At 41.5% G+C, this 25,425-nt stretch overlaps 1 long non-coding RNA gene across 1 annotated transcript; it reads right to left on the bottom strand.

Moving 5' to 3' along the window:
- Positions 1 to 937: 937 nt before the first annotated feature.
- Positions 938 to 25,059, bottom strand: LOC120997110. The gene is made up of 4 exons (XR_005778090.1): positions 24,941 to 25,059; positions 21,478 to 21,486; positions 8,240 to 8,242; positions 938 to 949 (listed from the first exon to the last, which is right to left on the bottom strand). It is a non-coding gene; the product is annotated as an uncharacterized LOC120997110 (long non-coding RNA).
- Positions 25,060 to 25,425: the final 366 nt, after the last annotated feature.

Here is a 25,425-nt window from a genome sequence, read left to right on the forward strand (position 1 = left end):
AAAGTATGTGTTTATGTTAAGGAGCTAAAAGTGAGATTAGACATGATAGGGATGAGATGAGCGAACTTCTGTTTTAGAAGTTTGGGTTTGAGTTTCTGGTTACTGCAGAATTGCATTATAGATCCCATGAACATTGACCATAACTTATGGTCCATGGTCACAGGATCCATAACGCAATTCTGCAGTAATTGAACCCGAACGCGAACTTCTAAAACAGAACTTTGCTCAACCCTAGATCTGGATTATAGCTCATTTACATGTATGGCTCAAACAGATTTGCAGTTTACAGCAGGAACCCCTTGGTGTACTATTGCACATATAGGTGTAAACTACACACCAAATAGATTATTTAAGATGCACCATTTCAGAAATTTGTCAGAGGCACAAAAATCAGACAGACCTAAAACAGACACCAAAAACAACTGAAATGAATGATCTTTGTCCCCCAAAATAATGACATAAAAAGGAACAAAAACAATAATCTACACAAACAACGTCTAGGAAAAATTGTAAAAGAAATCTGTCTGTTGGCATGCAGTTAAAAGGCCAAAAAAAATTACTTCTCTACTTGAAGGCAAAAATTATAGCACGAAAGACAGCAAAATAAATAGAATACAAGAAAAATTTCGGCTCCAGTAATAAAATATTTGGATCATATTAATAGTGTTTGTATGAATAAAACATGGCAGCCAGACAGTGAATCCTAACATGTCCTACCTGTGAGTGCAGATAGTGAAATCGGTAAAATCATTACCCTACATGTCATTTTGTGAGCCTTCTTCCCTTCTTTCTATACATGTATGGGTCTTTTATAAGGTTAAGAGATAGTATTAAGTGATAAGTGAGGATGTAATTTCCCCTGTGAGAAGGGTCCCTTGTCTCCAGATGGAAGCAAACAACACTCCAGACACAGCAATCATTTCTATATTAATACATAAAATCTTCATTTCTAGATGCATTTATCAAAAAAAAAATTAGAATTGTATCTTATGGAATCATCATCATCATTTAGCGGCAACATATTCCACAGCTTTTTCTGTATCATTCACTGGGTCTTCCTCTTCTCCTCTCCCTCTTGCTGTTGGGGTTCCTCAGAGCTCAGTCCACAGGTATCAGCAGATTTGGTTTTCAGTACCATCTCTGTGCCAATGACATCCATCTACAGTATATACTTCTTCCTGTGACATCACCCATGCTGTACTAATGAACACCAATGGACTGTCTGTCCGCCTCTCTAACATCATGTTCTCCACTGACTATCTGTCCGCTGTCTCTAACATCATGTCCCTCTCTCTATTCGAAACAGAATCTTTCAAACACTGAACTTCTTGTGTTTTCTCCATCTACTAACCTACCTAAATCTCATATCTCCATCTCATTGTGTGGCACCACCATAATGCCTAGGCAGCGTGCCTGCTGTCTCAATGTTATGTTTGGCATTGATCTTTACTTTACAGCTTATATTCAATCTCTTGCACCCTCTCAGGCTGCTGCACCTCAAACATCTCTAGAATCTGTGGAAGCACAAAAACTCTTATTGTGACCCTGATCCATTCCGTCTCCATTACTGTAACTAAACTTTCCCTTCTTCAATCTACCCTAAATGCAGCAGCTAGGCTCATCTATCTATCTATCTATCTATCTATCTATCTATCTATCTATCTATCTATCTATCTATCTATCTATCTATCATCTATCACTATCTATCTATCTATCTATTCTATCTATCTATCTATCTATCATTATCTATCTATCTATCTATCTATCTATCTATCTATCTATCTATCTATCATCTATCTATTATCTATTATCTATCTATTATCTATCTATCTATGTATCTAACAGCTACTCGGATGACTCCGGCCTGTGCCAATCATCGTACTGGTTGCCCATACAGTATAGGATTCAATTTAACTTCTCATTCTCACCCACTAAGCTCTCGACAGTGCTCCACTTACCTATGTCTCTTCCCTTATCTTTGCTACCACTATACCTGTGCTCTACCTGGCCAACATCTACTATAATATGAAATGAACCTCACACTCCCATATTCAAAAATTCTCTTAAGTTGCACCAATTTGCTGGAATGCCCTACCCCAAGCAATTAGGTTAATTTTCAACATTCACAGTTTCAGACACTCCCTAAAAACACATCTTTTTAAACTAGCCCATGACATACCCTAATCTAACTCTGCTCCTTTCACCTCCTCCTTCATCATCATTCTTCTGAACCCAATCCATCCTTAAATATACACATCCCATGCTCTCAGAAGCACTACAGATATCAGCTGGTACGGCTAATGCAGCCTTATGTCTACTCCCCTATTTTGTTGAAAGCGGCCTATTGTACAAAACAAGCACTTTTTACAGTACCTTTTGTGTAACCCCATCTAATGAAAGATTGTAAGCTCTTGTGAACACTACAGGGCCCTCACTCCTCTTGCTTTAATTATGACCTTGCTGGTTGCTATGCTATTTCTGACTATGCTTGTACATGAACTTCCTGATTGTAAAGCGGAATATGTTGACGCTATAGAAAAAAAGATGATTATTATTTATAGACAGAGCGTTCATGTACAAATAAAATAGTAGATAAGAGTAACACAGAAGGTAAAAAGTGCTTGTTTTGGCCCATCCTAACACAATAGGGGCATAGATTAGAGATGTGAAAATTTTATCTACTGATTAGGAATTCATCCCAAATTTCCCTCAAAAGTTTGGATTTTTAACAAACCTGAATTTTTGAGTGAAAGAGAGAAGAAAAAAGACACTAGCATGATACTCTGGGTTTCTGTACTATATACTGTGTGTATATATATATATATATATATATATACATACGCAGGGGTGGATTAGCAATAGACCATACAGGGAAATTTCTGAGCCCTTCTGACAGCCGGCCAATGTATATGCACATATACAGTATTTTCCCAGAAACCCACAGAAGAATCGACTGGGTAGATATAAAGCTGCATAAGCCTTTCACCAGCCAATACAATACTTGTAGTGCTTCTGAGAGCATGGGGTGTGGTGGATCCTGATAACTTATGGTTCAGGCTCTGAAGGATGAGTTTGAGGGGGGGGGGGTGAATGTAGCAGAGTTTGAATAGGGAATGTCATAGGCCAACATAAAAAGATACAGTTGCAAGAAAAAGTATGTGAACCCTCTGGAATGATATGGATTTCTGCACAAATTGTGATCTGATCTGATCTGATCTTCATCTGAGTCACAACAATAGACAATCACAGTCTGCTTAAACTAATAACACACAAAGAATTAAATGTTACCATGTTTTTATTGAACACACCATGTAAACATTCACAGTGCAGGTGGAAAAAGTATGTGAACCCTTGGATTTAATAACTGGTTGAACCTCCTTTGGCAGCAATAACTTCAACCAAACGTTTCCTATAGTTGCAGATCAGACGTGCACAACGGTCAGGAGTAATTCTTAACCATTCCTCTTTACAGAACTGTTTCAGTTCAGCAATATTCTTGGGATGTCTGGTGTGAATGGATTTCTTGAGGTCATGCCACAGCATCTCAATCGGGTTGCGGTCAGGACTCTGACTGGGCCACTCCAGAAGGCATATTTTCTTCTGTTTAAGCCAGTCTGTTGTTGATTTACTTCTATGCTTTGGGTCGTTGTCCTGTTGCAACAACCATCTTCTGTTGAGCTTCAGCTGGTAGACAGATGGCCTTAAGTTCTCCTGCAAAATGTCTTGATAAACTTGGGAATTCATTTTTCCTTCGATGATAAAAATCCGTCCAGGCCCTGACGCAGCAAAGCAGCCCCAAACCATGATGCCCCCACCACCATACTTCACATTTGGGATGAGGTTTTGATGTTGGTGTGCTGTGCCTCTTTTTCTCCACACATAGTGTTGGGTGTTTCTTCCAAACAACTCAACTTTGGTTTCATCTGTCCCCAGAATACTTTGCCAGTACTGCTGTGGAACATCCAGGTGCTCTTGTGCAAACTGTAAACGTGCAGCAATGTTTTTTTTGGACAGCAGTGGCTTTCTCTGTGGTACCCTCCCATGAAATCCATTCTTGTTTAGTGTTTTACGTATCGTAGATTCGCTAACAGGGATGTTAGCATATGTCAGAGACTTCTGTAAGTCTTTAGCTGACACTCTAGGATTCTTCTTCACCTCATTGAGCAGTCTGCGCTGTGCTCTTGCAGTCATCTTTACAGGACGGCCACTCCTAGGGAGAGTAGCAGCAGTGCTGAACTTTCTTCATTTATAGACAATTTGTCTTACCGTGGACTGATGAACAGCAAGGCTTTTGGAGATACTTTTATAACCCTTTCCAGCTTTATGCAAGTCAACAATTCTTAATCGTAGGTCTTCTGAGAGATCTTTTGTGCGAGGCATCATTCACATCAGGCAAAGCTTCTTGTGAAAAGCAAACCCAGAACTGGTGTGTGTTTTCTATAGGGCAGGGCAGCTGTAACCAACACCTCCAATCTCATCTCATTGATTGGACTCCAGTTGGCTGACACCTCACTCCAATTAGCTCTTGGAGATGTCATTATTCTAGGGATTCACATACTTTTTCCACCTGCAATGTGAATGTTTACATGGTGTGTTCAATAAAAACATGGTAACATTTAATTCTTTGTGTGTTATTAGTTTAAGCAGACTGTGATTGTCTATTGTTGTGACTTAGATGAAGATCAGATCACATTTTATGACCAATTTGTGCAGAAATCCATATAATTCCAAAGGGTTCACATACTTTTTCTTGCAACTGTATGTTTATAGGGGAGCCTAAAACTGTGGATGTTGGGAATTAACCTACTGTAATTGTTAGAGGCAGGACATAACAGAGAACTGGTGCAGCTCAAGAGAAGTCTCAGAGATGAGAGGCAGAGCTTCATATTATGGTGGATGTTAATCTTAAATGATTTGAATAGCAGAGATCACAGGTAGGATGGTAGACAGAGATGAAGGTGAAGATGTAGGAGGGTGCAGCCAAGAGTGTTGTGAGGGGGGGAGGGGGGCTGAGGAAGGCGCACCCGCCTGGCAGTTATTTTCATTGCTGAGCTGTTTGCTTGCAAAGTGAACCAGGGAGCTGTCTACTCCCTGTTTAACTGTTCTGCTGGCTCTCTCCCCGCACATCATAGGGGGAGCAATGAAAGCCCCGAAATCATGCACAGCCAGCAGCGTAATGGGAGTGCGTCGTCAGGGAAGCAGGGAAGTATTTGTCTTTTTTATTTTTATTTCATGTAGCTGGAGAGGGCGCTTGGGGCCACAAGGAAGACATAACTCTGTAAAGGGGCACAAAAGTGGGCATAACTACACTAAGGGGGCACATATCTGGCTATGACAACAGTGAGGGGGTACATATCTGGGCATAACTACTGTGAGGGGGCACAAAAGTGGGCATAATTACAGTGAGGGGCACAGAGGTGGACATAACTTCTGTGAGGGGGCACAAAGATGGGCATATCTACTGTGACAGGCACAAAGGTGGGTATAACTACTGTGAAGGGGCACAAAGGTGGGCATTAGAAATCCGAAGCTGCTTCGCTAAAAAAAATTGCTATAATAATGTACAGAGATTCGTCTCTGTACAGTATTAGAATGTCTGGGCTCCGATGAGCCGAAGTAAGTTATTCACAAAGTTGCGCAAGACTTCGGTAATTGATTATTACAGTGAAAAACCACTTCAAAACTTGGAACCAAACTTGGCTTCTGTTCGGAGTTGTACATTGAAACCGAAGCCGAGTTTGGTTCTAAGGTTTTTCACTGTTCAATCAATTACAGAAGTTACTCAACGAAGTTGCGTGCAACTTCATGAATAATGGACTTTGGCTCATCAGAGCAGAATCCGAAGTCGCTTCGGTCATCTCTAGTGGGCATAACTACTGTGAGGAGCACAAAGGTGGACATAACTACTGTGAAGGAGCACAAAGATGGGCATAACTACTGTGAAGGGTGCAAAGTTGGGCATAACTACTGTGAAGGGCACAAAGGTGGGCATAACTACAGTGAGGGGCCACAAGGAGGACATAACTACTGTGAAGGGGCACAAATGCGAGCATAACTATTGTGAAGGGGCACAAAGGTGGGCATAACTAATGGAAAGGTGCACAAAGGAAGGCATCACTAATGGGAAGGGGCACAAAGGTGAGCATAACTTCTGAGAAGGGACACAAAGGTGGGCATAACTACTGTGAAGGGGCACAAAGGTGGGTATAACTACTGGGAAGGGGCATAAATATGGGCATAAATAAATATGGGCATAACTACTGTGACAGGCACAAAGATGGTCATAACTACAATGTGTGGTCAATAGGAGGACATAGCTACTGTGATGATCACAAAAGTGGGCATAACTACAGTGAGGGGCCACAAGGAGGACATAACTATCGTGAAGGGGCCACAATATAGGCATAACTACTGTGAGGGGGCACATTGTGGGGGGCACATTGTGGACATGTATGCAGTAAGGGAAGCACAACGTGGGCATAACTACTGTGAGGGGGCACAATGTGGTCATTAGTACTGTGTGGTAGCACTAAGGGGAAATGCCCTAGATTACCCTTTTATACATTGGGATGACTCTGTCTTCCAGGTCAGCACAGCACCCCCTCGTAGGTATTTACCAGGTACAGTTACCATCCCTTCTTTATGTGATTATTCTTTTTGCTTTATCACCACAGAGACCTTGTTCCAGAACCAGAGGACATCACACCAACACCAGCGACAACCTGGGAGTGGTAGAACCAGTTAGGTCTTTTGTTTATTGCAAGCAGTATTGCTACCGCTATGTACCCTATGATAGATTTTATTAGCTGGGACTAGGTGAGTTTAGTTATGCAATGGACGGAGTTAGAGGAGTGGCTTAGCCAAATATGAATACTTGTACTGGGTGCAGAAAAGCCTAGTTACACCTCTGGGTGCAGCCACATGGAGGCCTATCCACTGAAAAAGTCAATTAACATTTTCTTGCTATTGTTTACATGTTAGCCATCAAGTTTAGCTTGGCTACATCTGTAGAAGTAAAAATTGCAGGGCCTATGCGGTCAAAGTTGCTTCCTAAGAGGATTATATAGATGTCCACCATGGAATGTTTTAGTTAAATTCAATATACCGATAAGTGGCAAGTTAATAACGTAAGTTCATTCACCTTGTATGCCGCCAGGCGATATATATAAAATAGCTTGTCTTAATTTTAATGTTTCTGGCCTAAAAACCAAATATAAGTTCAAACTGCATGTAGTATTGCGGTATGTGTTATGCTGTATTTATGGAGCATATTTGTTGTGTGTAGCAGATAACGAGCGGAAGAGCGCCATGCGCTCCTTACCACCTCCTTAAGACAGGTGCAGCCTGATGTAAGTAGAACTCCCGATACTGTTGGTGGCATCATATTGTTACTGGTACTCTGCTTCCTTCCTTACAGAATCTACTATAGTTCCTGTCTGTGCCATGCTACCCTCCTCCTTCTCACCGCATACAGATAAATGGGTAAATGGTAATAGGGTTCACTGTTGGTAAATATTGCTCAGATTATATATATGTCCACAGTCAAGTTTGTAATACCTCAGAGTTGCGGGCATACTCTGGCATGCACCATGCCACACAGTGACAATTGCAAGGAGCGGCCCACATTTTCTGCCACTTGAGAGTACAAGGCAAGTATGGCTTTTTAGAAGATATAATGCCAGCGAGATATCTTCCAACGAGGCTGAGCACATGCCATCAGCTCCCTAAAGGCCACAGAAATGAAGATGGGCAATTGAGGCCTGATGCTCAATTTCACATTATCACTCACAGGAAAGTAGTTGCCCTAGTGTTTATTGGTTTACTGATCACCTACAGTGGGATGCAAAAGTTAAGGCAACCTTGTTAATCATCATGATTTTCCTGTATAAATCATTGGTTGTTACGATAAAAAATGTCAGTTAAATATATCATATAGGAGACACACAGTGATATTTGAGAAGTGAAATGAAGTTTATTGGATTTACAGAAAGTGTGCTATAATTGTTTAAACAAAATTAGCAGGTGCATACATTTGGGCACCACAAAAAAGAAATGAAATAAATTTTTAGTAGAAACTCCTTTTGCAGAAATTACAGCCTCTAAACGCTTCCTGTAGGTTCCAATGAGAGTCTGGATTCTGGTTGAAGGTATATTGGACCATTCCTCTTTACAAAACATCTTTAGTTCATTCAGGTTTGATGGCTTCCGAGCATGGACAGCTCTCTTTAAGTCACACCACAGACTTTCAGTTTTATTCAGGTCTGGGGACTGAGATGGCCATTCCAGAACGTTGTACTTGTTCCTCTGCATAAATGCCTTAGTGGATTTTGAGCAGTGTTTAGGGTCGTTGTCTTGTTGAAAGATCCAGCCCCGGCGCAGCTTCAGCTTTGTCACTGATTCCTGGACATTGGTCTCCAGAATCTGCTGATACTGAGTGGAATCCATGCGTCCCTCAACTTTGACCAGATTCCCAGTCCCTGCACTGGCCACACAGCCCCACAGCATGATGGAACCACCACCATATTTTACTGTAGGTAGCAGGTGTTTATCTTGGAATGCTGTGTTGTTTTTCCTCCATGCATAACGCCCCTTGTTATGGCCAAATAACTAAATTTTAGTTTCCTCAGTCCACAGCACCATATTCCAAAATGAAGCTGGCTTGTCCAAATGTGCTTTAGCCCACCTCAAGTGGAGAAAAGGCTTCCTCTGCATCACTCGCATACAGCATCTCCTTGTGTAAAGTGCGCCGAATGGTTGAACGATGCACAGTGACTCCATCTGCAGCAAGATGATGTTGTAGGCCTTTGGTGCTGGTCTGTGGGTTGACTCTGACTGTTCTCACCATTCGTCGCTTCTGTCTATCCGAGATTTTTCTTGGTCTGCCACTTCGAGCCTAACTGGAACTGAGCCCGTGGTCTTCCATTTCCTCAATATGTTCCTAACTGTGGAAACAGACAGCTGAAATCTCTGAGACAGCTTTCTGTATCCTTCCCCTAAACCATGATGGGGAACAATCTTTGTCTTCAGGTCATTTGAGAGTTGTTTTGAGACCCCCATGTTGCTACTCTTCAGAGAAAATTAAAAGAGGAGGGAAACTTGTCTCCACAGGCCTATAATCGCCCCCAAGAAAAGGTGCCACACCTTCAGTTAACTCTTCTCATGAAAAATAAATGAAAAAAAAAAAAGCATTGAACCATACATATACATAGTAAAATATATATATAATGACTATGCAAAAGAATATAAATATATATATATAAGAAGGATACGCATAAGGTGTATGCTGGATACATAACAGTTATTTGATAGAATATGGTGGAGTGTAATGGAAGTCAGATCAGCAGAAATTATGCTCCTATAGTGTTCCCAGGAAAAGGAGGAGGGAGGGATTTATTGCACTGAATTATTGATATTTAAATTATTGCTGCAGGATCAGATCTAAGCGTTTGTTAAGCCCCTCAGGTTGGCGCGTGTTCAATGAAAGTATCCAGAAAGACTCTCTATTTAATAATTTTCTTCTATAATCTCCTCCACGTTTAGGCAAAAATACTTTTTCTATGCCTTGTACTACCATATCTGATGTGTCCCCACCATGGCAAACAGCAAAATGCAGACTAGCTGCAGATACATTGCGATTGCCATGGTGGGGCACATCAGAGATGTGTTTGCGTATCCTGGATTTTATTGCATTAATAGTACAACCCACGTATTGCAATTTACATTTTTTTTTTATCATCTGTGTTTTTATTAATTTGAATAGCTAAAGAAAGCCATTTAACAATGTCATGACAGATTACAAACATTCCCAAACGGGATCCAAGTAACAATAGTTTACATGACACAATCTCAGTACAATGTATGAGTAGTTTTACATCAACTATAGATTGCATATTCTGATGACATCTTATCGAGCATCAACTTTATTTATATCTATCAACTAGATAAGAAGTTGATGTACCCTTAATGTAGAATATGCATAGTATAACAAGTATAAAAATAAAAATATAATGTAAGAGAGGGGGGGGGGGGGGGAAGGAGAGGTGGTATGGGAGGAGGTGGGTGGTAAGTGTGTTTCATCAGATTATTTCTACACGCTGAGCTCATGCATTAGGCGGGACAGTTGGTCGTGTTTCTCCACAATATGAAGAATTCAGCCAAGCATCCCAAATTTTGAGAAACTTATGATGTGTGCGACATGACCTACTGGACATCTCTTCAAATCTGCATATTTGATGTACTTTTTCAATCCATTCACTAACAGAAGGAGGAGTAATACTTAACCATTTCAAGGGGATTAGAGATTTGGCTGCTGCAAGAAAATGGTTAATTAAAACTAAGGGCTGTTGACTTCTGTCTGATAAAGGGAGCCTAAGTAAAACCAGGGTCGGGGTCAATGTTAGCTTTATGCCCAAGATGTCTTTTAATTTACCTTCAATCTCAGACCAAAAGGGGCGTATGAGCACACACTCCCACCATATATATGCATGCGTACCAACCTGAGAGTTACACCTCCAGCATAAGTTTGATGGAGATAAACAGTGAGCATACAGAAACTCAGGCGTTTTATACCATCGAGCTAAAATCTTGTAATGTGTTTCTTGTAAACGTACACATCTAGAATGGCCATGTGACTTCTGGAGTATTTGACGCTTATCATTTTCAGAAAAGGATAGACCTAGTTCCTTTTCCCAGGACGCAATATACCCAGGATCAAGCAAACTTTTGGTTTCCCTCACTACAGATATCATCCTAGAAAGCTTACCAAACTCCGGTCTCACAGAATAAAGGTTCCTTTCAAACTCAGTAAGTTCTCTGAAGGGGTAGTTGTTTTGTAGAAAGATCTCACAACATCTGTTAAAGTGTGAAGCATGCAAAAAAGTGAGAACAAAGTTTGGAAGTAGCTCCCCTAACTCTGTGAGGTCTGGAATCCCTCCGCTCGGGAATAGTTTTGAGACTGTCACATGTCCCAGCTGCTCCCACATGGGTTTAAAGGTCAAAGATTCCCTACCAACGACCACAGGTATTAAGCTGGAAGGTAATAACGGTGAAATCTTAGGGGCTAGAGAAGGTGACAAAGAAGTCCAGGTTACTACAGCACCTTTGAAAAGTAAGTTATTATCTGATGGGTCAAACTTCCTACCTGTTTTGGCTGGAATCCACAGATCTCTCAGTAAGTCACCTTTGTAAGCTCTCTTTGACCATCTGAACATATTCTGCTGGTCAGAGAAGCCAGCTAAACTAATCCATCTTCTCAATTGAATTGCTTTATATAGTGTATGCATATCTGGTAAGCCTATACCTCCCTTCTCTCTAGTTTTAACCAGAAGTTCATGTGCCAGTCTGGGACGTTTCTGTTTCCATATGTAACTCGAGAACAGTGTTCTTAATTTGGTGAAAAATGTTTGTGGTAAAGCAATCGGTAACATTTGCATTTTATATAGGATCTTGGGGAGTATATACGTTTGGATGACATTTTTCCTACCGAACCATGAGATTAGAGGTAGGTCATATTCTGAGAGTATTTTTTGAATTTCAGTAAGGAGCGGGTGAAAGTTTATGTCATATATTTTGTGAATAGCCGAAGGAATGTGCACCCCTAAGTATTTAAGTGAAGAGGAGGCCCATATGAAGGGGGAGATATTTTTAACTTTATTATATTTTTGTTTAGTGAGGGAAATATTTAACAGTTCCGATTTTGTAACGTTCACTTTGAAATTTGAGATTACTCCAAAAGCCTCAAACAGATCCACCAGGCAGGGCAACCCAACCTCCGGTTCGGGCAACAAAAATAGTAGATCATCTGCAAAAGCTAATGTCTTTAATTCACCTTCAGGAGTAGGGAATCCTTTAATGTGCGGGTGTTGTCTTACCCTCTGAAGCAATGTCTCCATAACCAGAACAAACAAAGTTGGAGAGAGAGGGCAACCCTGCCTGGTGCCATTCGCTATCTCAAAGGGAGATGATAAATAATCATTTACCAGCAGAGAAGCTGAAGGTTGAGAATATAGCGAAAATATAGCTTCTATGAAGCTTTCTGGGAAACCAAACTTTATGAGAGTGGAGCGCATAAAAATCCAACTCACCCTATCAAAGGCCTTCTCGGCATCTACTCCGAGAAGGACCAATGATCTATTTTCTGCATGTGCCTGGTGAATTGCGGTAAGAAGCTTAATCGTGTTGGTCCTCCCCTCCCTCCCCGGGACAAAACCTGACTGTTCCTCACCTATCAAATGAGGTAAAAGTTTCTTTATTCTTAAGGATAAAAGCTTAGCCCATATTTTTAAGTCTAAATTTAGAAGTGAGATAGGTCTATAGCTCCCACATTCTTCTAGATTTTTTTTCCCTCTTTTGCTATAAGGGTAATATGAGCTTCTTGAGTTTGTCTAGGTAGTGGTGTACCCTCAAATAATGAAGAGCAGAGATCCACAAGATGAGGCATGATTACATCTTGCAATTTTTTGTAATAGAGCAAAGGCAGACCATCCGGCCCTGGGCTTTTTCCCGGGGGGAAGGAGGCGAGGACCACAGAAACTTCCTTCTGTGTTATAGGAGTAAGAAGGGAGTTTGTCATTGCTTGGTCTAATTTCGGTAAGGAAATACCTTGTAAGAAGTTATCTATTAGGCTTTTCTTCTGTCTGTCACTATATGTAGTGTTAGTTTTGTCTATATTGTATAATTCTAAATAATATTTTTGGAACGCTGCAGCCATCTCTGGGAGAGATGAAGTTGCTTTCCCCGTATGATCCTTAATTTTATGGATGTGTTGCTTAGCTTTCTCTTTTTTAAGCAGTGCCGTCATAAGCTTCCCCCCTTTATTTCCGTGTGCATATAATTTGTGTCTAAAATGCAAGTAAGCTTTGGCCGATTTATTTTGCAAATGAGTGAGGAGCTTTTCTCTCAAGATTCTCAGTTTCTCTTGCGTTTCCCTTAGACTGCTATTTTTATGTTCTTTCTCTAATATTGAAATTTGTTCTAACAGATCATCTGTGACTTTTTGCCTTTCCTTTTTTAACTTAGAGCCCCATGAAATAAATAGCCCTCTGACAAAAGCTTTATGAGATTCCCATATTATTGGACTCTTTGGTCCTGAATTTTTGTTTATTTCGAAAAAGAACTTAAGTTGCGACTGTATATCTAAGAATGCATTAGTATTTTCTAAAATTTGCTCATTCAAGCGCCATCTCCAAGTTGCGGGAATAACATCTGACAATGTGAGGGAAAAATGGACTGGTGCATGGTCTGAGAGTGTTATGCTCGAAATACCTGTGGTCGTTACCCATGGCAATAGAGAAGCATGGACCATTAGGTAGTCCAGTCTTTGATGCGAGTTGTGTACTGAAGAAAAGTAGGAATAGTCCCGAGCGGAGGGATTCTGCAGCCGCCAAATGTCTGAAAGAAAAAGTTCAGAAAGTTTAGAGCGTAATCTAGCCAAAGCATGATGGGAAGCGCTCGACTTATTTGTAGAGGAATCCAATAACGGATTTAAAGTTACATTCAAGTCCCCACCCAAAATTATAGGTCCATCTGCAAATACTTTAAGTTTATCTAATGCGTCAAGAAGCCAAGGAACTTGACCGTGATTAGGCGCATATAAATTTGCTAAAGTAAGTTTTGTATTATAAATTTGCACTCTCAAAAACAGCATTCTACCCTCTAAGTCTGTGTGCTGTTTCATAATTTTTATAGGAACTGATTTGTGTACTGCTATCGACACACCTTTAGAAGCCGAAGTGGTGTGACAGGAGTGGCACCAGTTTGTGTAATATTTAGAGGGTAACTTGGGAATTTTATCTTTTTTAAAATGAGTCTCTTGTAAAAAGAGAATAGAAGCTTTAAGTTTCTTGAGCATATCCAGTACGTGATGCCGCTTGTTAGGGGTATTTAGGCCCCTTACGTTAAAGGTTACACACTTGATTTCACTCATACCTTGACTTTACCACCAACCTTGCAGGGAGGGTGCAGGAGTAGAAATGGGAAGGGGAAGGGAGGTAAAAACAAAACAATAAAAATAGTAGCGTGTGAACAAACTTCACCTCACTCAGTACCCAAGTATGAAAACCAATAAGGCTATAAGCCAAAAAGGGAGATCTGGCGTGAGGGGTGAAGTATAATATGAGCCTCAAACTTTGAAGCAAGTAAATGAGTTTTTGTGTGAGGTAAAAACTCAGGGTGGAGAGAACAGGTGTTCAAGTTAAGAACAATTCTTGACCTGTGGTGTACAAGCACTAACATTATGTTAATCAAAAAGGGCAACTCGCCAACTGATGTAACCCCTGATTATGGCATATGGTACCAACAACATCCAGTAATATAAGTATAAGCTTATTTAGCTAGAAAAACACATGGGAAAGAAGGGAGGGGGTGGAAAGAAGAAGGGGGTGGAGAGGTAAACTCTTTGTATTTGGTCTATCTGGTAACTGAAAACTAGTAGAGTATCAGTTTAGATACTGCTGCTAAAACCTATCATTAGGCATTTAGGTAAAGCTATAGATAAGTCATCTACATATGAGGTAAAAATAATATAATATATAACATAAGAGAGTAATAGAATTTCTGTGGTACACACTAAGCTAAGACATTAACCTGCAGCTGTATAAGACAATAAGATGAGATCTCTTCTGAGCTATCTAGCTGTGTTACTTTATGTTCACAGACCCTTATTTCTTACAACTATTCCTGAGTCTTATAGCTTACAGCTACCTCTCAACTGTCTATAATTAAGAGTAAAGTAAAGAAAGGGGGAGGGAAGGGTTGGAAAGAGGGGTGTACAAAACTTCCTTACAAACAGACATATTTACCAGCTTAGTAATACGGGGCATTCATTATACTTATGTATTATTAAATATCAGACCAGAATAGAGTCCTTTTTCCATGTCTTGCCGTCCAGCGTCTAGGTGAAGACCAAGGAGGAGAAATAAGAAAGGAAGGAAGGGGAGGGAATAGGGAAAAAGAAAGGGGAAAGAAGGAGAATGAGAGGATAAATCAGCATTAATAAGCCTAGCTAGCAGTCATCTGGAACTTTGCCTCAAACGATCTTCTCCAAAACAAGGTGAAGTGTCTATTCCATTATGTTAACTGGAACCGATTCAGCTCCGATCGAGCTGTCTGTGAAACGTCCGGTGCCAAATCAGGGTGAGAGAAATAGCAAGGTATAGCATAGTAAGTCCTTGGGTCAACGATGTGGCGACTTGTTGTGAGATGTTGATCTCTTCATTCTCTGGGGTTTAGGGCGAGAAGATGTGTGCCATTCCTCTAGCTGAGGTAAAAGTGGTAACCTTATCAGATCTGCTGCCGGCGACCATGATGGAATCTCTATGGGTTCTATACCCAGGATAGACCACGCGTTCTCAAGATCAGCAGGCGTTTTTATGATCACTCTCTTCTCATTTTTCATTATGGAGATCCCAAATGGAAACAGCCAGGCATATTGTAGGTGTTTAGCCCGTAATTTTTCCAATAACGGCCGCAACATCCGCCGCTTCTGGAGGGTAGAAGGGGCGATATCCTGGTAAAGAGAAATCTCGGTTCCTTCATATGAGATAGGGCTCTTTTCTCTGGCCGAACTCAGTATCGCTGCTGTGTCCACAAATGAGAGTAGTCCACAAATTACATCACGCGGTGGATCACTGGGCTTTGGTTTTGAGCGGAGGGCTCTATGTATGCGTTCTATCACTATTCCTAGGCCTCGGTCTGGCCCCAATAGCTCCACAAATATTTCTTTTGCCACCTTAGGAAGTGCCTCATTAGCCCATGATTCAGGCAACCCCTTAAACCTGATATTTTTACGGCGACTTCTATTCTCCTGGTCTTCTATTAATGTGTACGCCGTATTTACATGAGCTTCCAATTGCTCTGTTCTGGTCGCTAGGCCTGTGGCGTGTGCAGTGAGCTCTGAACATGTCGTCTCAAGGGCCTCCGTTCTGAAGCCCAGAGCATGTAAGTCAGTCTTAATATCAGCAAGATCTTCCCTTACCGGTCTCAGTGCCTGGGTCAGGGTTCTTTTTAGCACAGCCGCGGTGAGTGTATCGTCCGGGGTCTGTTCATCTTCACTGCTAGAGCGGCGTTCCTCCTCCGATTCTCTCTTCTCAGGAGGTTCCGGCGCCATCTTAGTTTGTGAGGCGGGAGATTGCGTATTCCTCTTTGCAAAGAGTTTCGTTACCGCTGCCTGGTTCATCTTCGACCTAGCGGCTCCTTCATCTTCCCCTGGCTGATATCTGCCAACTTTGCCCATAATTTTGGCGAATTAATGGTGTTTTTAATGCCAGTGCTTGTACTCGGCAGGAGAGAGCTCTCTCAGGCTGCCATCCAGTCCGCGGTCAAGCTCCGCCCCCTTGCAATTTACATTTTGTGCAAGTAATTAAATAAACAGCGTGGGTTGTATTGCAGTTGAGATACGCTGTCATTGGGAAAACTCTTTTGTTTGCAGTTGAAGAAAAAGTTTTGGATATTAACATATGTGTGCAGCAAATGCATCTGTGGTGTCCACACCTGTAACTCCCCTTGGTCCTAAGCCACACTGGTTGCAATTTTTTCTCTTCTTGATATAGGCTGAGGCTGACATAGTTTGCAATTGTGGGCGCCCTTCTAGCTGCGCATTTAACCCCATCTGCAACTATGTCAGTCCCTTCTCTATCATAAGACAGGACAGGAAAATACTTTTTTACAATATGACATATTTGTTGGTACTCTGTACTGTATTGTGTCACAAACAGATTGTTTCTTCTGCCCTTGTCCTTGATATTATGATTTTTGTTTTTATTTTTACTACTTATGCCTGTATCAGAAAGTGGAGCCTACGTTTGCAATGAATGTTCCTGTCTAGGATAAAGGAGGGATCCCCTTTCAATGGTTGAGACCTGTGCTATAGCATCCTCTACAAGTTTTGCGCCATAGCCTCTTTTACCCAATCTATGCGAGATGTGTCTAGCTTCCTCCATAAAGCTTTTTTCTTCCTGCAATTCCTTCTTGCACGGATTATTTCCCCTCTGGGTATGTTTGCAATTACATGTTTTGGATGACAGGATGTCACATATAATGTTGTATTACCTGCCATGGGTTTCCTATATGTGCAGGTGGAGACCCGATTGGTGGCGGGGTCCCCCCTCAGGCGCAAATCCAAAAAGGCCACCTCCAGTGTATCATGGTGGACACTAAATAAAAGTGTGCCCACACAGGAATTGATGTAACCACAAAAGGATGGTATGGCCGCCACATCGCCCATCCAAATCAGGATCAGGTCATCGATGCAACGGCTATACCACCTGATGTGGTGCCAAAAAGGGTGGGTGTCGATGAAGAGAAAACACCTCTCCCACCATGCCATAAAAATGTTAGCAATGGAGGGAGAGAATTTGGCCCCCATCGACACCCCCGATATCTGAAGGTTAAATTTATTGTTGAACATGAAGAAGTTGCGCCTGAGGAGGAAGTCCACCACCATCAGGACATATTCCTGCAAACCTGCAGTAATGTTCCCATATATCTGTAGGAACCAAGTTAGAGATTTAATGGCCAATTCGTGAGGAATATTGGTATACAAGGACACTACGTCCGCTGTGATCCATACATAGTTTGAGGACCATTCAATATTTTCAATGGTTTGCAAGACGGACGTAGTGTCCCTGAGATAACCTGGTATTAGTGGTATGAGTGGCTGAAGTATGGAATCAACCCATTGTGACATTCTTTCGGAAAAGGAGCCAATGCCCGCTACAATTGGCCTGAGGGGAGGTGGAAAAACATTTTTGTGTGTTTTTGGAAGTGCGTGAAACACTGGGATAACCGGGGATACAATATAGATATATTCTGATTCCTTGTTAGTTAGGAAACCTAGTTGGGTCCCTAAGTCCAAGATGTCCCTCAGTTCCTTCTGGAAAGAGGGGAGGGGGTTGTCGCTAAGATTGACATATACTGTAGTGTCACTAAGCATGGATTCAATCAGGGTCCTGTATAGGCCACTGTCCAGCACGACAACCCCCCCTCCCTTATCAGATTGTTTGATTACAACATCCACCCTTGTTTTTAAATCCTGGAGTGCCTTTTTTTCTTTTTTAGTGACATTGTTACAACCCCCAGGATTCTGATTAGTCTGATCATGCAGCAAAACTAAATCACGTTCAACCAAATCCTAGTATCGATCCAGTGCTGGAGATCTGGACTGATTCGGATAAAAATCCTGATTCTTTGTATGAAAATGCATGGACCTGTTTTATAAATCCAGATCCTCCAGAACTGTATTAGACTCCTGAAGTTCACACACATGCATTATTTCATGAAAGCTCTTGTGTCTATTATTTAAAGTACTTGTACCGACACAGACAAAGGGATCACTTGTGGACACAACAGGGTGATCAGCGTTCCCAGCCTCCGCAGCACAAACATCATCACCACCCACCTGAAAATGCCGACGGAGAGTGAGGGCGCGGGCCAGCCTGTTGACATCCAGAAGAGTCCTGTACAGATCAAATTGACAGGTAGGAGAAAAGGTTAAACCTCCTTTGAGTATACTGATATCATCAGCTGACAATATGGAGGCAGATAAATTAATTACTTCCAGTTCATCCTGTCCTTTTTGTATCTTGTTGGATACCGGCGGTTTTCCATGTTTTCGACCCGCCCTCCGTTTTTTTGAAACCGCTTTGTGTGAAACAGTCTCCTGACTTTGTGCGGCCTGCGTCGATGACAAGATAAGATCCTGTTCAGAATCGGCAGAATCCAAATCCGTTGAACTGAAGGAGACCCTTTGCGGATTGCTTCTTTTCTTTTTGTTGCGCAGCTTTTTTAAATTGAACGAGGTGTGCTCTGTTTAGAGTCTATCCATGTATACACCTGGTCGGACTGATAGTCAAGCAGATCGCGGTTAAATTTCCTTTGCTTGAATTTAGTAAGATCGTCCTCCATTTTTTGAAGATTATCTTTTAGCTTGTTATCCAGGTTAATGAATTCAGGATTATTGATGTGTACGCACACGTTTCTTGCGTTTTTTTGATGTTTGCCCTGTATTCCACAAGAGCTTGACTCTCATTAGTTATGATTAAGTCCATCAGTTTCAGAGAGCACTCTGACAAAATGACTTCCCATTCCTTCAAAAAGGTATCCGAATATTTGGTGGTAGGTTTTTTCTTTAGTCTGAGCCCTCTAGGGATCATTCCTTTGTCCGTATATTTTTTCAAGGAAGTAAGATCCCACCATGTACGGAGCTCTCTAGACATAAGATTTTCAAGTGAAGACATTGACATGGTAAGTTGTAAATTCTCCTGGATGGATTTATTGGGTGCATCATAAATAGCATTCATTCGCTGTAGTCTATCTTCATCGTCCTCCAAGGGACGCAGCGAAACATGTGCCATAGCACGCACCCTTGTAAAAACATAGAAACATAGAAACATAGAATGTGTCGGCAGATAAGAACTATTTGGCCCATCTAGTCTGACCAATAACAGCTGAGGCAGGGAGTGCATGCAATCCTGACTTACAATATATAAATACTTTTTAGTGGATTCGTCTGAAACAAACCTGAAAAGATGCAGGTTTGTCTGCTGTCTGAAAAATACCAAAGTTCACTCATCCTTACCTCCAAGCCAATGTGCAGGACAGATCAACAATTACCAGTAATGTTTAGCTGCAGTTATTGCTGCACAATGGGTTCACACTAGATAAAAAGCAAAGATTCATATACATTTGCTACTCACACATGTGATATTGAATAATTCTCCTTAATAAATAAAGGATCACGTCTAATATTTTGAACTTTTTTTTGTTTGATTTGATCTTTATTTAGTTTAAGGACTTGTGTGAAAATCTGATGTAGGTAAAATTAAGGAATTCCTATGGAGAAGAAGCTGTCTTCTACGATCTATTACATAATTTAATTCCTATGTTTTTATGCTTCTTCCCAAACACTTTTTCTGTTCTCACAGACCTCATTACTCATCTGATCCGATGTTGATACCGCTCCTACGGAATGTGTCTATCTGATTCATAATGGCTGTTTTTGTAAAACTGTTATTTTCTCAAAAAAATTAAATAAATTACAAGTAATTAATATAGAAAATTCTAAAGGGTTCAAAAACTTCTAAGCACCACTGTAAGAAAAAGTGAGAGATAAAACTTTTATAAAAACAAAATGAAAAAAGAGAGAAAGACAATATAGGGAAAAAATTAGTCTTAAAAGACCTCAGAGTGTTATCTGCAAATGTTCAGGGCATTCTGAGCACTTTCGATTTAGGTGAAATATTCTGACCGATTCATTGTACCCCAAACAAATTTCAAGAAATGCATTCATATCAAATTACTGTAAATCTATTGTTTAGTGTTGAGCGAGCATGCTTGGCCAAACTGCTGCTCGGCTCGAGCATCGCTATGCTCGGCACATGGCGGTACTCGGCCGAGTACCGCATGTGCTCGGGCCCCATGCTCAAGTCCCCTTCCCGCACGTTTCTTGGCTGATATTCAGCCAATAAATGTGCAGGTAAGTACTGCCATCAATGTAATGACGTAGCCTTGTTGGTTACTGACATTACATGTGATCGGGTGCTATACAGTACAGACCAAAAGTTTGGACACACCTTCTCATTCAAAGAGTTTTCTTTATTTTCATGACTATGAAAATTGTAGATTCACACTGAAGGCATCAAAACTATGAATTAACACATGTGGAATTATATTCATAACAAACAAGTGTGAAACAACTGAAAATATGTCATATTCTAGGTTCTTCAAAGTAGCCACCTTTTGCTTTGATTACAGCTTTGCACACTCTTGGCATTCTCTTGATGAGCTTCAAGAGGTAGTCCCCTGAAATGGTTTTCACTTCACAGGTGTGCCCTATCAGGTTTAATAAGTGGGATTTCTTGCGTTATAAATGGGGTTGGGACAATCAGTGGCATTGAGGAGAAGTCAGGTGGATACACAGCTGATAGTCCTACTGAATAGACTGCTAGAATTTGTATTATGGCAAGAAAAAAGCAGCTAAGTAAAGAAAAACGAGTGGCCATCATTACTTTAAGAAATTAAGGTCAGTCAGTCAGCCGAAAAATTGGGAAAACTTTGAAAGTAAGGGCTATTTGACCATGAAGGAGAGTGATGGGGTGCTGCGCCAGATGACCTGGCCTCCACAGTCATCGGACCTGAACCCAATCGAGATGGTTTGGGGTGAGCTGGACCGCAGAGTGAAGGCAAAAGGGCCAACAAGTGCTAAGCATCTCTGGGAACTCCTTCAAGACTGTTGGAAGACCATTTCAGGGGACTACCTCTTGAAGCTCATCAAGAGAATGCCAAAAGTGTGCAAAGCAGTAATCAAAGCAAAAGGTGGCTACTTTGAAGAACCTAGAATATGACATATTTTCAGTTGTTTCACACTTGTTTGTTATGTATATAATTCCACATGTGTTAATTCATAGTTTTGATGCTTTCATAGTCATGAAAATAAAGAAAACTCTTTGAATGAGAAGGTGTGTCCAAACTTTTGGTCTGTACTGTATATACCTGATGGCGCGTGTTCGGCTCATTATTAGTCAGGGAGAGCTGCGCTTAGGAAGGGACAGATAGTGTAGGGAGTGTGATCGCAATCTCCTTCGTTAACCACGTTCGGGAGGTAGTTCTATATCTCTGAATGGACGTTCCTGAACGTCTATTCAGAGATCGCAGTTGCACGCTAATCATGCAGCTGCAGATTGGGTTGCCCGCTGTCAGTGACAGCAGGGCAACCCTTAGAAAAGGCAGGGACAGTGCCCAGGTGTCCCTGCCTTCTAGATAGCTGTATACACAGCGCTCAGCCTCTCTGGGGGGTGTATTTCCCCTGTAACTGGGGCTACTATGTTTGCCCCAGTTACAGGAGAAAACAATAGTGGAAAAAAAAGTGAAGTTAAATGTTTTTTTTTTACATGTGAAACCTTTTTTTATTTTTTTTATTTTAACACTTTATTTTTATTTTTTTATTTTACACTTTCCGTCCCCCATAAGGTCATACAAGACCTTATGGGGGACGGAAAATATAAAATAAAAAAATAAAAATAAAGTGTTAAAATAAACAAAGGTTTCACATAAATTCCCCAAGTAAGGAATAAAAAAAAAAATAGAAAAAATAAATAAAATAGACATATTTGGTATTGCCGCGTCTGTGACGGTCGGCTCTATAAATATATCACATGATCCACCCAGTCCAATGAACACCATAAAAAAAAAAAAAAAATAATGTGTGAAAAAAAGCTATTTTTGTCACTTTATATCACAAAAAGTGCAACACCAAGTGATCAAAAAGGTGTATGTCCCACAAAATGGTACCAATAAAACAGTCACCTTATTCCACAAAAAATGAGCCCCTACATAATAAAATCGCTCAAAAAATATAGCTCTCAGAACATGGAAACACTAAAACATCATTTTTCTGGGTTACAAAATGCTATTATTGTGTTAAAGTGAAATAAATAAAAAAAGTATATATATTAGGTATTGCCACGTCCGTAACAACCAGCTCTATAAAAATATCACATGACCTAACCCCTCGGGTGAACACCGTAAAAAAAAAATATGAAAACTATGTAAAAAAAAAAATGCCATTTTTGTCACCTTACATCACAAACAGTGCAACACCAAGTGAGCAAAAAGGCGTATGTCCCACAAAATGGTACCAATAAAAACCGTCACCTCATCCCACAAAAAATGAGCCCCTACATTAGAAAATTATTTAAACAATAAAAAAACTATAGCTTTCAAAAATGCTATTATTGTGTAAAACTTAAATAAATAAGAAAAATTATATTAGGTATCGCCTGCTCTATAAAAATGTCACTGAACCCCTCAGGTGAACGCTGTAAAAATAAATAAATAAAAACTGTGCTAAAAGAACCAATTTTTTGGTCACCTTGCTCCATAAAGTGTTATAATGAATGATCAAAAAATCATATGTACCCAAATATAGTACCAATAAACCTGGCACCTTATCCCCTAGTTTCCAAAATGGGGTCACTTTTTGGGAGTTTCTACTGGAAGGGTGCATCAGGGGGCTTCAAATGGGACATGGCATCTAAAAACCATGTGGCGCTACTTTTCTTCTGCGCCCTGCCGTGTGCCCGTACAGCAGTTTATGACCACATGTGGGGTGTTTCTGTAAACCGCAGAATCTAGGTAATAAATATTGAGTTTTGTTTGGCTGTTAACCCTCGATGTGTTAAAGAAAAAATTGGATTAAAATGGAAAATCTGCCAAAAAAGTGAAAATCAGTTTTAAGTAACTTGAGGGGTGTAGTTTCTACAATGGGGTCATTTATGGGGGTATCCACTATGTAAGCCCCACAAAGTGACTTCAGAACTGAACTGGTCCTTAAAAAGTGGGTTTTGGGGTGTGTGGCTGGGCCGCTGAGTGTGATGAAGAAGTGAGCTTGGGCACCGAGGCGACTGTAATTGCGCTTACCCAGCTCTAGCGCGAATCATACAGCACTATCGGATCCCTACATATGCCTGACACCCTCGCAGCCGACATCGGAAAGTCCAAATGGCCGCTGCCCAAACTGCAAAGTGGTAACCTGGACGGTTACTTTGAAAGAGGGCAGATTAAAGATGGCACCGAGATCAGCGGCACAGCATCCTCACCACTACCGGCCTCCGACATGTCGCCCTTTGCAAATAACGAGGTCTCCTTCACCTCTAGCAGATCTCTGGGCACTTTTGCCGATGTCTGCCGCGATGCCCTCCTTGCCAGAGGACGTCAGGTCCCCCATGAGAGCGGCCCTCCGTGTCCAAGATGGCGCCCGGCTCAGCGCCCCCATGGGAATCTCCATCCAGCAGCCCGCAGAAACAGGGGCTTGGAATAGAACCGCCGGAGAGGGCACAGGTTAGTGCAAATACTAGCAAACAGAACACAGTGGTCACATTAACTGACCCATTTCAAGATTATCCCACATCTAACCAGCCCCTCTCAGAGGAGTCTCTGAAAAATATGCTCATGGCTTTAAAATGCTCCCTGCATGCTGATATCGCAGGGTTGGTTAACCCACTCACGACCAGAGTGCAAGAAGCAGAAGACAGAATCCTCAATGTTGAAAATAAAATGGCTGACTTTGCTACCTCCCAGAACTCTATTATAGATGCCCACAATGACAGGGGTGATGAACTGGAGGCAATTAAGTTGAAGATAGCAGATATGGAGGACCGCTCCAGACGCAATAATATAAAATTCAGGGGTGATCCGGAGGGAGTTACCTCTCAAGATTTACAGCCATACCTGAAAGGACTCATAAAAGTGCTCCTACCGCATATACCAAACCCAGATATGATAATTGATAGAGCCTATAGGGTACCGATACCATCCCACTTGGGCCCAAGTGTTCCACGTGACACCCTTGCTTGTATACATTTCTATCACACAAAAGAAGTGTTAATGACAACCGCTAGGAAACATAGGACACTGCCGTCGCCATATCAATGTCAAGCTGTTTACAGATCTATCAAAGACCACCTTCCGTCAACGCAGGGCGTTACAACCTATCGCCACAGCTCTCCGGGACAATGACATACCTTACAAATGGGGATACCCCTTGAAGTTGATACTCCATAAAAACGGCAAGGTGTATATCATCAAGTCCCTTGAGGAGGGGAAGGACCTGCTTTAATCTTGACGTATTCCGCTACCATCTGGGACACCAACTGATGATCTCCCAGTGGACGCCTCTAACTCAACCTGGCAATCAGTGAAATGATCACTCGCGTGAGGGAATATTGTTGAAGAAATATGAACATTCATTCTATTATGTGACCATCTGACATGGGACTGAGTAGTGTGCTACGACCTGCACTCACTGGGACTGAACCTAGCGCCTTCAGATATGGTGAGGAACCTTTACTGAACAATACTAAAGTAGAACCACTACTCTCAGCCTCAAGAGTGGACTTAAAGGGGTTGTCCGGGATCAAACTTATTTTTTTAAAAACATCTTACTCACCTTTAGTAGCCAAGTCTATGTTCCCAAGGTGGTTTGAGGTATCTTTTACACTGGAGCATGGCTCCTACAGCCCTGAACACATTGTTTACATATCTGTTTATCTGTTCCTTCACTTCCTGCCGCACTGCATTAAGGGTCCCAGTGCAGGGCGGCATCTGCTGATTTCTCCTGTCTAACATCATGTCCCTGCACCCGCCCCCCTCATACATATTCAAGGATCCTGCACAGCCTCCACTCCTCCTTCGATCCGCCCCCTCATACATATTCATCCTCCTGGCCTATATTCCTCCCCCATATGTACGCCCATAAACTCCTCCTTGCTCTATCTCTGGCATCTGTCATGGGCTCAGTGTTTGCAGAGCTTAGAGACAATCAGACACCGTCACACTGTAAGGGGCACGCCCCCACAGGCATCCATAAACATACCGGACACAGTCACACTGTAAGGGGCACGCTCCCACATGCATCCATAAACATACCGGACA

The sequence above is a fragment of the Bufo bufo genome, chromosome 4 (assembly GCF_905171765.1).
Source record: "Bufo bufo chromosome 4, aBufBuf1.1, whole genome shotgun sequence".
Taxonomy (NCBI): domain Eukaryota; kingdom Metazoa; phylum Chordata; class Amphibia; order Anura; family Bufonidae; genus Bufo; species Bufo bufo.